Source organism: Gossypium arboreum, chromosome 12 (assembly GCF_025698485.1).
Source record: "Gossypium arboreum isolate Shixiya-1 chromosome 12, ASM2569848v2, whole genome shotgun sequence".
NCBI classification, from domain to species: domain Eukaryota; kingdom Viridiplantae; phylum Streptophyta; class Magnoliopsida; order Malvales; family Malvaceae; genus Gossypium; species Gossypium arboreum.
The window spans coordinates 10,738,803-10,755,604 of NC_069081.1; the positions used below are offsets into that span (position 1 = coordinate 10,738,803).

The window sequence follows — 16,802 nt, forward strand, 5'->3', positions numbered from 1 at the left end:
AAAAATGTTAACCCCCAAAACCACATCCTTTAATTCTCTCTACCAAATCCCCACAACTCAAAATTCTATCGCCACTCAAACTTCTCCCCATAATCGTACAAAAATAAAGCCAAAGCAGGGAATCGAATTCAGGACCTCATACAAACCCACATTCCACCTAACCACCAAACCAGCAGGCCCATTCTGATATCATTTTGCCAACAATAACTTAAAAACCTACTGACCCCAGTGAGAGCTTTATTCATAAAAATGCCAAAATTTACCCAAGTTGTGAGTTGAACTTGGGACCTTTCACACACACCCAGAACACTTAACCACTAAAGTAGATACACACTAGTGTCACTTAATTTCAGAAACACATACAAATATTTTTGTGCTCCAAAATCACATAGGCCGGAATTAAAGAAATTTGGGGTGTTACATGCTCTATTCGAATTGGCTAACGTGTGATTTCGAATCACTCTCAATTCAAGAATCTAAATGTCGTCAAAAAAATCAATATCTTTCCTACCTATGTTCCAAGAAATGCTCTACCTAAATTGTTCCCAAATATTTGATAAAGAGTGCCAAACATAAGAATAACAAGATTAGTAAACAGATATGGGGCATCGATCTATTGTCTTATATTTATGTCGCAACAATCATACTAAAAAATGTATCCACATTAGTCGTAAATTGAAAAGCTACCTTCATAAAAAAAGAGCAATTTTGGGGGCTCATTCTCCTAAATTCAAGACCTCCCGCACTTCATAGATTGGCAATGTATGTCCCAATTAACTAAGTGCACTTTCTTGGCATCTCTCGTGAAGCCCCAAACAAAGCTCCTAACAATTTGATCAATCTTGTCACAAACACCTACAGGAATCATGGCCAATTGCATAAAGTAACTTGGGATGGCCAACAATACTGACTTGGCCAAAGTAATTCGACCAGCTATAGAAAAGAGTTTAGCATCAAACCCATTGAGCCTCTATTGCACCTTATCTATAATAAATTGGAAAGTACTCTTAGTGACTCTCTTATGGAACAAAGGCATTCCCAAATAGATCCCCAAATTGTCCAGTTTCTGAAAAACCCAACTCCTCACTAAGCATCTCCCTAACCAACATATCAGTGTTGGCTGAAAAATGAATTTTTTATTTTTCTGCAATCATTTTGACTCGAATACAAGAAAAATTGGTGAAGGACAAATTTCATGGCTGCAATAGTTTCCTTACTTGCTTCTACAAACAAAATTAGGTTATCCGTGAAAAAAAAGATATGATATTAGAGGCCCTCCCCTTCTAAGCCAAATAGGCTTCCCGGCAGAATCTGTGACAACCAACTTAATAGCCTGGCCAAGCCTCTCCATAGTTAACACAAATAAATAAGAAGAAATAGAATCCCCTTACCTTACACATCTTGAAAGGAGAAATTCATCTGTGAAGCACCCATTCTACAAATTTTGTATGAAAACAGAAGTGACACATCACATAATGACACGAACTAATGTTTTGGAAATTTGGGTATATAAAAGTGTATCATCAACAAATTCTCATCTCAGTCTATCATAAGCCTTCTTCATGTCTATTTTGATTGCCATCCATCCATTCTTCCCCTTTTTTATGCCACGTTGAATGAATAACCTTTTGATCAATAATCACGTTATCCATAATATTCCTTCCCCCCAACAAAGCTAGTCTAATTAGCTGTAATAAGAGATGGCATGATAGGTTTGGGACGGTTCATAGTTACCTTTGTTAGAACCTTGTAAGGTACTATACATAAGCTTATGGGTTGGAACTAAGAGATTGACTCTAGAGAACTTACTTTAGAGATTAGCACATTCAACATTTTATTAAGAAAGGATTCAATATTATCTCCTTCAAACACCCTTTTAACCATGCACACCGGCAACTCTCCTACAATATTCCATTGGCTTTGATAAAATTGGACATCAAGTCTATCCACCAACGGTGCTTTAAGTGGTGATATCTTAAAGAGAGCATTATGAACTTCTTGATGAGAAAGAATTCACCAATGGAATCCAATAAACTCGATTCAAGAATGGAGAACATGTTCTGAATAGGAAACTGGCCCATGCAAAATGCATCTATCATATATAACCTTTTAAAGAAAAGAATAGTTTTGGCTTTCAACATTTCCTCATCATAGCACCACTCACCATGAGACAATTTTAGAGTTTTGATCTCATTAAAATGCCTCCTTAAAGAGGCTTTGAAATGGAAATACTTGGTTCTTCGGTCTCCAAGAGTCAACCAATCACTCCGTGTAACACCCCTCACCCGTATTCAACGCTGGAATAGGGTTATGGAGCATTACCAGACTTATAATACATATAACCGTGCCTTTCTCATACCTTCAATCAATTCATAAAATCATCATTCAATCTCAATTAATTTGTCCCTTATAATAGCCTACGAGGCCTTAAACATGGTTTAGAAATGGTTCGGGACTAAACCGATAATTCAAAACAAGTTTGGAAAACTTAGAAAATTTTGCTTCAAACAAGGGACACACGCCCGTATAGGCAGGCCGTGTTTCCCACACGGCCACTAGACACGCCCGTGTCACCGGCCATGTGAAAACAGGGGGTACATACTGACTTAGGTCACACGGCCAACCACATGCCCGTGTGTCTAACCCGTGTGCCCTTCGAAATGGCCATACATACCCGTGTGCCAGGTCATGTACTAGGCCATGCCAAACCTTCAGGGTATATTGACTTATGCAACACGGCCAAGTCACACGCTCGTGTGCTAGGCCGTGTGCTAATTAGGGGGTATACTGACTTGTACCACACGGCCAGTCACATGCTCGTGTGTAAGATCGTGTGGAGTATACTGACTTCATTTTAATTTTAAAACCAGGGGACTCACAGCCGTGTAACATGACCGTGTGTCATACATGGCTGAGACACACGGCCGTATCTCTACCCTATGGACAAAAATAGGCTATTTGCAAAGCCAGTTTGCCACCCTATTTTTACATACCTGCACAAGCATAATTTGCAACATTTATAACCCAATAAGCAGCCAATCTACAACATTTCATACACATTTTATACCAATTCGACATAGTATTCAAATACCTAATTAATATAATGCATTTTCCATTCATATGCTTATCACATATCAAGACAACATTGCATATTTCTATTCTATCTACTACTTGCCAAAACATACCATATTTGAGTACTTATACACAACCAAAACATTATACCAAATTAAACCAAATCACATGGCTTTATCATATCCCACAACATGTACCAAAATCACCATCTCAAGTAACTATAACTATCATCTTTATAACTAGCCTATACATGCCATTTTACATATATCCATAAGTTCAAAGGTACCAATCGACAACTGGATAATGTGATCCGTAACTCTGACTTATCGGAATCGTGCGAGCTATCGAACCTCTATAAAACATGGAAAAAGAAACAGAGTAAGCTTTATAGCTTAGTAGGCCCATATAATTCAGATTTTAAAACAGAGTAAGCTTTATAGCTTAGTAGGCCCATATAATTCAGATTTTAACTTACCTTTTATATATAATCAAACAATTAAACAAAGTATATCAAACTCAATTGCCAAATGCCTATACACAAGCATTCATCCACAAGTTAGTCACATAAGTGCATGTAATCATCAATTATCTCAAATTAATACTCAATACATTGTATCATATCACATTCACATATATCATGTACATCATTTGTAACATTTCATTATCAATCATATAAACAGTAATTCATTCAATAACAGTAACTCATCCGTATAAATAGTACCTCATCCATATAACAGTAATTCATCCGTATAACACATAGCTTTTTCACATAACCAATAACAGAATTTATGCCCGTTGAACCTATTAGAATATCGATAGATACACGGGTGATACACACTAAGTGTATTAATCAGTAATCCGTCAATTCATCATCATATTCACTCTTTCGATCTATGATCGGTAAGCTCCTTCTGAGCTGATGGACAGTAAGCTCATTGAGCTGAAACAGTAAGCTCTTACAAGCTGAGAACAGTAAGCTCTTACGAGCTGATATATCAGTAAGCTCATACGAGCTACAGTGAGTTTGCAACACATGCAGGATCTCAACCTAAACAGTAACCCTAGTGACATGTCACTTATATCCTACGAATTCCTACGGTTCAAACGAGGCTCGATAACCATCATACTATATCAATAAGGCATTTGTATTTCAAGTAGATCAATTACTCAATTATATACATTTATTTCAATTAATTACAAGTATTTAAAAGTTCGATTCTGATTACTTGAACTTACCTCGAGTTGCTGTAATGACGAATTAGATCGACTAATCCGATATTTTGTTTTCCTCCATTCTAGATCCAATTCTCGTTTATCTCAATCTATATGATATCAAATTTTACTTATTTAATCAACATTTCATTCAATTTAGCACAATTTACACATTTTGGAAAAATTGTATTTTTGCCCCTATTATTTTACATTTTTACAATTTAGTCCTTATCACATAAAATCGCAATTCATTCAATTTAATACAAATTCATGCTGACCAAATATTACCCATTCTCATATAAGCTCATATTTTTCATTTATTTTAAAATTCAACCACTAAATTTACATATTTCACAATTTAATCCAAAATTGACATTTTTACCAAAATTCACTTTACAAAACTTATACATCTAACAACAATGATTTATTTTCCATCATAAACTAATAAAATACTCATGCATTCAACAACGGCAACATTCAAATAATTAATAGTATTGAAATTGGAGATACGAGCTAGCTAGATTAAGCTGCAACGATCTCAAAAACGTAGAAATTATTAAAAACCGAGTCAAAATCACTTACTAATTACTCATGCAATTGTCGAAACCTAAAATAGCATCCATGGATTCTTCTTTCCTCTTACTTTCAGCTATAGAATGAAGATGACCCAAAATTATAATTTTATTTATTTATAATGACATTATTAATTAATTACAAATTTAACCTTAATTATAAACCATTTAAATCATCAATTTAATGTCCAAATATGTCCACTCATGTGTCAAGTGGTAAAATTACAACGTAAGGACCTCTAAATTAAGATTCCATAGCTGTTGAATACCTTTAGCTAATGGAACTCCACTTTTACACTTTACGCGATTTAGTCTTTTTTATCAAATTGACCATTTAAACAATAAAATTTATTCATGAAATTTTCACACATACATGCTATCATGCAGTAAATATTAAAATAATAATAAAATAAATATTTTGACTCCGGATCTGTGGTCCCAAAATCACTGCTCCGATTCGACCCAAAAAAGGGTTGTTATACTCCGCGCCTTTTGTCACCAAAGACTCTCTTCGAAGTCCATAATTCCTTCAAGTTCAACTCACAAAGATTTCTCAAGATTGAGAAGGTTTTTAGATCAAAACCTCTCCAGCACTATTTGGAATCCATCAAGTCTGTAACGACCTGAATTTTACCGTTACCGAAAAAGTGTATTTTCGGGTCTCCATTTCGAAAAGCATTCAGTAAATATTTATTAAAAATATTTACAAAGTAAAATGAGTGGTTAATTAGAGTTTAATTAAGTGAATTTAATTTAATGAAGAGTAATTAAGAAAAGGACTAAATTGAATAAAGGATGAAAGTTAAATTGTAGATTAAAAGAAAATGAAGAGGACCAAAATGGCAATTATGCCATTTGTCCTAAGTGAGGCGGTGTACCGTGAAGAAAATCTAAGATTTTTTTTATGTTTTAATTATATTATATTATATTATATTATATTATATTATATATAAACATAAGAAACAGAATGAAATGGAAATGAAACAGAGAAGAACAGGGGAGAAAGAAAGGAAAGAAAGAAAGAAAGGGAGAAAAGGGAAAATTGATGTTTTGAAGCTTTAAACTTTAATTGGTAAGTCAATTTAGCCATTTTTACTTAATTTTGATGTTTTAGAAGTTTTAGAACAAAGTTTTGATGAAATTAAGTTAATATTTTGAAGTTATTAGATTTCTAGATATTGTCCATGTTAAATAAAATGATGAATTAAGGGCTAAATTGATAGAAATTCAAGTTAGAAATGATATAAGGATTGAATTGTAAAGTGATTCATAAGTTTTATGCTTTAAGGACTAAATTGGAAGAATTTTGAAATTATGGTTTTATGATGAAAATAGATAATTATGTCTAAGTTTGGTTAAAATTGAGTAGAAATAAATTTTAATTAAGATAGAAAAGTAAGTAAATTTAGTTAGAATTAAATTGAAATTAAAGTAAATCAACATTTTGTATTGGACAGCAGCAGTAGTCTAAGTTTGAAAAATCATCAAAATTGTAGAAATTGAATTAGAGGATGAATAAAATATATAATTAAAGATTATTGAGTCTAGTTTCTTATAGAAGAAACTATATAAGCAATTGAATTGTAAATTATGAGATATAATAAATTTTGTGAGACAAGGTCAGAATGAATTCGGGTTCCCCTGTTCTGACTTTGGAAAATCACCAAAAATTGAATAAAAATAATCAGAGGCTTAAAGTTATATGTTTAGAATCCCTAATGAGTCTATTTTCATTAGAAATCAACGAGAATGTTATCCGAGTTCTGTACTGTGAGATAATTAATTTTAGTGAAGAAGGGACGAAACTGTCAGACAGCAGAATAGGGGTGAATTTAAAGAATAAACTGTACTTAATGGCTAAACCAAAATTCTGAAAATTTTATTGTAAGAAGATTTGTGAGTCTAGTTTCAGGAAAAATTAGCGGATCTTAATTTAGAATTCTATAACTCAAGATATGAATTAGTAATGTATTAATGATTATGAATTGTATTAATTTCGTAGTCAATGTGGTACCAGAAATCTCGGCTAAGAAAGGACAAGACAAAGTCAACGGGGGTTAGCTCGAAAATTACGGTTTGTATTTCTATAATCCGAACCTAATACTTAATTGTTGAATTTATTTCTTAATATGTATATTAAGTGTTTTGAAGTAAGAATTATTGTGTTTTGCAAATGAAATGGATTGATATAGTATGTGATGAATTTATTGAATTTATATTGATTGAATTGGCGTATATATATAGATATATATATTGAATATTGAATATATATTGATTATTTGAATTGAATTGAAATATAAATTGTTTGAAAATTTTAAATATGAGATTTGTGATATTTGGATATTTGTTATTGAAAAGTGAATTGAATTGTATTGAATTATGAATTTATGTGATTAATTAAAATGTGTATTGATTGAAAAAATTGAAAGTGAATTGAATACCCTATTAACAGATGTCGGGCTGAGTCGGACATAGTTGGCATGCCATAGGATTGGAAGTGTTCAGGATTCTTCGACCTCGAGTCGATGAGACACTGGTGTCACTATATTTCTTCGGATAGATTCGATGAGGTCTTGGGTACCAACTTTACTTTGGCTAGGCCGATGAGACACTGGGTGTCAAATATTGCTTGAACTATCCGATGAGGCACGGGTGCCATATTGGTGTGTTTGGTTGGATCCGAGTATCTGCCAAGGTCCGAGTCTTGTTAATAGGGGTAAATAAGTGAAAAGATAAGTTGAGTGAATTTGATTGATTGAGCTATTGGAATAAAATGAGAAATTGAATTGAGAATTGAAATTGAGATATGAGATTGAAAACATGAACCAAAAGGTTCATGAAATGAGTGAAGTTCAAATGGATGATGATTGATGTTAGAATGAATTAAAATGGTATATTGTTAAGAAGTAAAGTGTGAAAACAAGTGAATTGTGAATATATTGTATAGAATTTATACGGTAAGTAAATGAAAAGAATTGAACAAATATGTTATTGTGTTTGTTATATGACTTGTATAGAATTTATATGGTAAGTAATTGAAATTTTATCTATAAAACAAATAAATGAATACTTATAATTGTTATTGTGATTTTAAGTTTAATTGTTATATTATTAAGTGTTCGGATTATGGAAATACCACTGAGTATACCATACTCATTGTCACGGTTTGTTTCGCATGCAGTTCTAGTAAAGATAGAACGTTGAATCAGCATCCCAATTCGATCCCGAATTCATTAAGGTAAAGTGTGTTAACTATTGGTAATGGCATGTACCTAGGATGTTTTATGAGAGTAATTTAGGTTGTAGATGTACTCATGAAATGAGTAAATTATGGTTGGCAACGGTATGTAGTATGAATTTTGAAATTTACTAAAATTCGTAGTGATTCTAAATTAGTCCCGAATTGAATTCTATCGTTTATATTGGACCGCGAGGGCCCATTAAAGGGACGACATCTTAAAACTAGGATGTGTGTAAATATTTATTTTAATTAATGACCGAAATTGGATTGTACTGACTGGTAATGTCTCATAACCCTGTTTCGATGACGGTATAGGGTTAGGGGGCGTTACATTTAGTGGTATCAGAGCTATTCGAGTTTAGCGATTCTCGGACTAAATCGAACTCGGAATTGAGTCTAGGGTACATGCCATAATTGAGTCGAAATTGTGTCGGGATCGGATCTTGATATATTTGTTTGGTATTGTTTTATAGTGAAAATGTTAGACAAAAAAATATCAATGGTATTGATTATTAAATATGTCTTTGAGACGAATAGTCTCGTGAATTAGATGAAAACCTAATCAACAACACCGGGTATAAACTCAATGGGTAATTAATTACTAAATGATGACTGATGAAATAATAATAAAAATGATACATAATTATTTAGAATTATAATCGATGTTTTTCGATGAATAGAAGAAATTGTATTTGTTATGATATCTACCCTCCTGCTTTCTCAATCGGTTCTCGAAGTGCTTTAAGGTATAGAGTTTGTCCGAATGGGTAAGTTATCTCTGTTAATGATCTGGACATGTATATATATGGTGTGGATGAATTGAGAATTACAGTTAAGAATGATCTTGAAAGAAACTGAAACTGTTAGAGAATATTATCGGATTGTAAATGAATTGTTCGATCACCGATTAAATGTTAGAAGGGTATGATATTCTGTTAAAAGATTCAGCTTACGGTGGTAGGAAACATTGATTATGTTGTGATTAAGAAAGGGTTATTTGAAAATTTTCGAGATGAGTTCGAAAGAAAAATATATATATCGATCGAGATTTCTTGATCGAAACATCTGAAATTCTTGAAGCTTAAACAGGATCATATAATTGCAACTGTGCATGAAGGGAATTTGTTTGATTAAATAAATATATCAGAGGGTATATTCCGATAGAAACTGTATGATACAAATGGTTTGAAGATGGTTTAAATGAAGACAGAAGCTGAAGAATATAGAATAAGGAATGGAATATGTGTTAGACATGATTCTCCTGATTATTATCTTAGTGATTACTTGAAGAAAAAAAAAACATTATTCAAAGTTCAAGACCGAGTAATGTAGTTAACAGAGGTAGGTTACCCTGTAATTTCAAAAATACGAGTGAAAGTCGAAGTGTGACAAATGACTTCACTGTAAAATCTGGAGAATGAACAGCAGTCATGGTATATGTTCATTGTATATAAGAAGATATTTCTCTACCGGATGTCATTACAGGTACTTTCTTCTTTATCGACACTAATATGATTATTTTAAATTGATATTGGTTTGACTATTCCTATGATTACATAAGTTCAGTATCTATTAAAGATTTGCCTGTTGGGTTTGCTGAAATTTTTGGGTTGAAGCATTAAATTTTTCAGATTAGTATTTATGGGCTGATAAGATCTGCTGGAACTGTTTGATAATGATACTACTGTTTTCTGATCGATTTGATGTTCTTACTGTTTGATATAATCTCAATAATGGAATAGTTAATTCTGCATGATAAGCAGAAGTATAATATGTTGCAAGATCAAGATGATGAAATGTTTTGTTGAATCAGAGAAGATTGAGCTAATTGTCTATTGTGATATTGAACATGCCAACATAGATATATGCCGGAAAGGGGTCATGGTATTTACCTTGTTTATGTATTGAATATTAAAATATTTAAGTTAAGGTTTAAATCAGTGGCAATAGTGCAAGAGAATTCTAATGTGTTTCCAGAAAAGTTACCCGAACTACTGTTGATTGAAGAAGTTGAATGTGCTATAGATTTTGTAACTGAAATGATAGTGAAAAATATATTTGAAATTAGAGGTTTTGTAAAACTAGTCGGTTATTACAGAAATATGTGGAATTGGAATGATCTGATAGACATTAGCAAGGTTCTGATTAGTTGAAAGCTCAGTTAACTGAAGCACTAGTTCTGGTTCAGTCTGAAATCCGATAAAGAAACTTGTGGTTTACAGGGATAGCAGTGTTTTGATGCAAAAAAAAAAAAAGAAAAAAAAAGTGAAGTATTGGTTTATGTTACGAAATGTTAGAATCACATGGGAAGAATTATTTGATACCTGATTCGGAAGTGGTAGTTATTGTTCTTGCATTAAAAGATCAAGATATGATAATTAATTATCATCCGAAAAGACAATGAATGTATGTATATTCAAGTTGAAAGCTTTGTTTTGTGTTATGAGCTATGAACATCTGACTGTTATCATTTGAAGATGGTTCAATTTTGGTAGAGATAAAAAAATTAAACCGACTTCTTTACAGCAGATCTGCGAAGCTTAGAAATGTGGTAATGAGTTATCGATTAAATGGATATAGTATACAGATTTTTGATTAAACATTTCAGATTGGATATGATGGTTGTTTGCTATTTAGAAATAAAAGCTAAACAGAGAGATTCAGAACTTATACAGGAGAATTTGCATGAAATTATAGTAGTACTATGTCTATGCATTTTGGAAGAATAAGATGTACAGTGATTTGAGAAAGATGTGTTGAAGACTGGGAAAGAAAAGTAGTACTTTGAAATTGTATATAAATGTTTATATCGATCTGAGATATCTTGAGCTATTACACTAGAGAGAATATCAGAATGGAAGTGGGATATAATTTCTATGGGTTTGAATTGGAATTATCTCGATCTTTGAAAAAGAAAGACGGTATTTGAGTAATCATCGAAGGTATGGTGAAGCTTGTATATTCTATTCTAGTATGAATAAGTTTCTTACTCAATAATTGTTTGAAATCTAGGTTTCTGAGATTATCAGATTACATGGTATGGTGGTTTCTATTATTTCTGATTGAGATACGTGGTTTATACTCTGATTATAGAACAAGTACAAGAAGTTTTGGGTGCGTAATAATAGTTTTCAACACTGTATGAAGTTCTGAATAATGATTGATGTAAAACTGCATGGGATTTGATTAAATACAGTGAGAAAAAGAATATGCAGAGTTGTTTAATTCGTGAAATTGAAGAAAAGTGGAAGTGATTCGAGATAGATTGAAAGTAATTTTGACAGATAAGAATCATATGTGGACTTGAAACATTGGGATATTGAGTATTTTGTTAGTGATATGATATTTCTTAAAGATTCAGTTTGAAAGAAAATTTTGAAGATCAGGTTGAAAAAGAAATTGAATTCTTATTCTGTTGGGCCATGTGAAGTTGTAGAAAAGTCGGATCGGTAAATTATTGCTTGGTTTTGCTTCTGAAGTTACAGAAAGTTTATGATTATTTTCCCTGATTTGAAGCTCAGAAAATGATATAGATCAGATTTGTTACATGTTATATCGACAAAGAATAATGAGATTTGATATGATTTATCGTACGGAGAAAAAGCCTGTTGAGATACTCGCTTGAGTAAGTGAAGCCATGATATTGAGGAAACATACGAGAACCGAAAGAAACAGTGAGATCACTGAACCCCCACCTCTCTTTTAGGCAAATTTCGAGGACGAAATTTCTTAAGGGGGAGAGAATTGTAACAACCCAAATTTTACCGTTACCGAAAAAGTGTATTTTCGGGTCTCTATTTCTGAAAAATAGATTCGTAAATATTTATTAAAAATATTTACGAAGTAAAATGAGTGGTTAATTAGAGTTTAATTAAGTGAATTTAATTTAATGAAGAGTAATTAAGAAAAAAGACTAAATTGAATAAAGGATGAAAGTTAAATTGTAGATTAAAAGAAAATGAAGAGGACCAAAATGGCATTTGTCCTAAGTGAGGCTGTGTACCGTGAAGAAAATCTAAGATTTTTTTTATTTTTAATTATATTATATTATATTATATTATATTATATTATATTATATTATATTATATATAAACATAAGAAACAGAATGAAATGGAAACGAAACAGAGAAGAACAGGGGAGAAAGAAAGGAAAGAAAGAAAGAAAGGGAGAAAAGGGAAAATTGATGTTTTGAAGCTTTAAACTTTAATTGGTAAGTCAATTTAGCCATTTTTACTTAATTTTGATGTTTTAGAAGTTTTAGAACAAAGTTTTGATGAAATTAAGTTAATATTTTGAAGTTATTAGATTTCTAGATATTGTCCATGTTAAATAAAATGATGAATTAAGGGCTAAATTGATAGAAATTCAAGTTAGAAATGATATAAGGATTGAATTGTAAAGTGATTCATAAGTTTTATGCTTTAAGGACTAAATTGGAAGAATTTCGAAATTATGGTTTTATGATGAAAAATAGATAATTATGTCTAAGTTTGGTTAAAAATTGAGTAGAAATAAAGTATGAATTAAGATAGAAAAGTAAGTGAATTTAGTTAGAATTAAATTGAAATTAAAGTAAATCAACATTTTGTATTGGACAGCAGCAGTAGTCTAAGTTTGAAAAATCATCAAAATTGTAGAAATTGAATTAGAGGATTAATAAAATATATAATTAAATATTATTGAGTCTAGTTTCTTATAGAAGAAACTATATCAGCAATTGAATTGTAAATTATGAGATATAATAAATTTTGTGAGACAAGGTCAGAATGAATTCGGGTTCCCCTGTTCTGACTTTGGAAAATCACCAAAAATTAAATAAAAATAATTAGAGGCTTAAAGTTATATGTTTAGAATCCCTAATGAGTCTATTTTCATTAGAAATCAACGAGAATGTTATCCGAGTTCTGTACTGTGAGATAATTAATTTTTAGTGAAGAAGGGACGAAACTGTCAGACAGCAGAATAGGGGTGAATTTAAAGAATAAACTGTACTTAATGGCTAAATCAAAAATTCTGAAAATTTTATTGTAAGAAGATTTGTGAGTCTAGTTTCAGGAAAAATTAGCGGATCTTAATTTAGAATTCTATAACTCAAGATATGAATTAGTAATGTATTAATGATTATGAATTGTATTAATTTCAGTAGTCAATGTGGTACCGAAATCTCGGCTAAGAAAGGACAAGATAAAGTCAACGGGGTTAGCTCGAAAATTACGGTTTGTATTTCTATAATCCGAACCTAATACTTAATTGTTGAATTTATTTCTTAATATGTATATTAAGTGTTTTGAAGTAAGAATTATTGTGTTTTGCAAATGAAATGGATTGATATAGTATGTGATGAATTTATTGAATTTATATTGATTGAATTACGTATATATATATAGATATATATATTGAATATTGAATATATATTGATTATTTGAATTGAATTGAAATATAAATTGTTTGAAAATTTTAAATATGAGATTTGTGATATTTGGATATTTGTTATTGAAAAGTGAATTGAATTGTATTGAATTATGAATTTATGTGATTAATTAAAATGTGTATTGATTGAAAAAATTGAAAGTGAATTGAATAACCTATTAACATATCGGGCTGAGTCGGACATAGTTGGCATGCCATAGGATTGGAAGTGTTCAGGGATTCTTCGACCTCGAGTCGATGAGACACTGGGTGTCACTATATTTCTTCGGATAGATTCGATGAGGTACTGGGTACCAACTTTACTTGACTAGGCCGATGAGACACTTGGGTGTCAAATATTGCTTGAACTATCCGATGAGGCCTTTGGGTGCCATATTGGTGTGTTTGGTTGGATCCGAGTATCTGCCAAGGTCCGAGTCTTGTTAATAGGGGTAAATAAGTGAAAAGATAAGTTGAGTGAATTTGATTGATTGAGCTATTGGAATAAAATGAGAAATTGAATTGAGAATTGAAATTGAGATATGAGATTGAAAACATGAACCAAAAGGTTCATGAAATGAGTGGAGTTCAAATGGATGATGATTGATGTTAGAATGAATTAAAATGGTATATTGTTAAGAAGTAAAGTGTGAAAACAAGTGAATTGTGAATATATTGTATAGAATTTATACGGTAAGTAAATGAAAAGAATTGAACAAATATGTTCTTGTGTTTGTTATATGACTTGTATAGAATTTATATGGTAAGTAATTAAAATTTTATCTATAAAACAAATAAATGAATACTTATAATTGTTATTGTGATTTTAAGTTTAATTGTTATATTATTAAGTGTTCGGATTATGGAAATACCACTGAGTATACCATACTCAGCGTACGGTTTGTTTCCGTGCGTAGGTCTAGTAAAGATAGAACGTTGAATCAGCATCCCAGTTCGATCCCGAATTCATTAAGGTAAAGTGTGTTAACTATTGGTAATGGCATGTACCTAGGATGTTTTATGAGAGTAATTTAGGTTGTAGATGTACTCATGAAATGAGTAAATTATGGTTGGCAACGGTATGTAGTATGAATTTTGAAATTTACTAAAAATTCGTAGTGATTCTAAATTAGTCCCGAATTGAATTTACTGTTCATATTGGACCGCGAGGGCCCATTAAAGGGACGACATCTTAAAACTAGGATGTGTGTAAATATTTATTTTAATTAATGACCGAAATTGGATTGTACTGACTGGTAATGTCTCATAACCCTGTTTCGATGACGGTATAGGGTTAGGGGGCGTTACAAAGTCGGTTCATCATATTCCTCTTCCTCTTCAAAATGTTCTCGAAAACGTCCATATTCCACGTTCTTGTTGTTGCCATAAACTTCTTAACATAATCTTCTACCGAGCTCTCACTATTCCAATTCTCATTAACCATAGAAATAAAATTACTATGAGACAACCAACCACTTAGGAACTGAAAAGGACGAGGGGAATTTGTTCTTATCTTGCTTCCAAATGAAGTCGAGAGTGGGCAATGATCAAATTTTATTCTCAGTATATGAAAAATAGCAGTATTTGGGAACATTAGCTCCCAATGAGAACTACATAAGGCTTTATCAAGGCGTTCAAATATATTTCCTCTATTCCAAGTGAATTTGGGACCTTTAAATTTAAGATCCTTCAATTCACTAACTGAGCATAGTTATTGGAAAGCCGGACAACTAGCAATAGCCCTATTGAAGCCACCTTTATTCTCATCCTCATCAAGTAAAGCATTAAAATCCCTAAAAATCAACCAAGAGAGATTGATATTTTTAGTAATGCAGCGTAGACCATACCATAACTCCTTCCTCAAGTTTCTATGGGAACTCCTATAAACACCTGTAAAGAACACCCAATCTATAACATCATCAAATTTAAGTTTCATGTGAATAAACTGCATATAGTTAACCATAATTTTGACACAGATATTATCCTTCCAAAGAATCCAAATCCCACCTGAGTATCCCATAGCTTCCACCCAATGCGAGTAAGGCAGACCAATACTTTTAATCACTCTATCGGCTTTTAATCCACTAATTCAGGTTTCCATCAAAACCACAACACAGGGATCTACTTCGCGTAAATACTCCTTTATAATTCTTCCAAAATTAGGGTGTCCAGTACCTTGGCAGTTCCATACAAAATTCTTGACATTATAAGAATTAGAATTAGAAACAACCAAACTTTTGATAGCACCATTACTTATCAAATGAATAGTCCATGAGTGTTGCATCGCTTTCACCTTGATAGACCACTCCCGATAGTCGACCTAGAATTTGTTCGTTATCATCCTAGTCCAACACCACCAGTTTCATATTCGAGTAAGGCAGGCTAATACTTTTAATCACTCTATCAGCTTTTAATCCACTAATTCAGGTTTCCATTAAAACTAAAACACAAGGATCTACTTCACATAAATACTCCTTCATAATTCTGCCAAAATTAGAGTGTCCAGCACCTTGGTAATTCCATACAAAAATTCTTGACATTATAAAAATCACAATTAGAAGCAGCTAAACATTTTAGGGCACCATTACTTATCAAATGAATCGTCCATGAGTGTCACTTCACTTTCACCCCGATGGACCACTCCCAATGGTTAACCCAGAATTTGTCTACTATCAGCCTGGTCCAACACCACCACTTTCGTATTCCCCTCTTATATGTCTGCAGCTCTACCCTCCACCTCTAAACAGTCCATCATTCCTTGGATAACCTGTCGAACAGGAACTATGCCAACCAAGCTATCAAGATTTTTCCCATCTCTTCTAGATTAAAAGTTCAGAGTATTATTACTCCTATTTTCTTTCAAAAAAATGAGGGAGTTTAGAATGAGGAATAATATTTTTTATGCCCAGTTCATTTTCTATAAGAGGAGAAGAACAAACTAAATCATTTAGGTTCTGGTTCTTTTTAAAATTGTGAATTGAGTTAAATTTTTTATCCAATATTCCTTGGTTACCATTGGTACCAAATTTAGATAGCCCAAACCCCACTTTCAACCCAATCCTAAAAGTTTCAAAACTCATCCCAATCTCCTCAATACCACCACCTTGATTCTTTATTCTAGGCCCACCCATAACCTACTTATTAACTTGCCCTTTTACACCCACAACCTATTTTTTATTGCCTTTAGCTTTACTATTTTTCCCTTTATTACCCCTATCAAATTTCCTCCCATTCATAATCTTTGTAATAGATTTAGAGAGCTTTTCTTGACCCTCATCCGATAATTAAATAGGTA

The 16,802-nt window shown here is 32.1% G+C and overlaps 1 long non-coding RNA gene across 1 annotated transcript; it reads left to right on the forward strand.

The window, feature by feature from the left end:
• The first annotated feature begins 5,827 nt into the window (after positions 1-5,827).
• LOC128285742 (uncharacterized) lies at positions 5,828-14,636 on the forward strand. The gene is made up of 3 exons (XR_008276282.1): positions 5,828-5,928; positions 6,859-6,930; positions 14,425-14,636. It is a non-coding gene; the product is annotated as an uncharacterized LOC128285742 (long non-coding RNA).
• Positions 14,637-16,802: the final 2,166 nt, after the last annotated feature.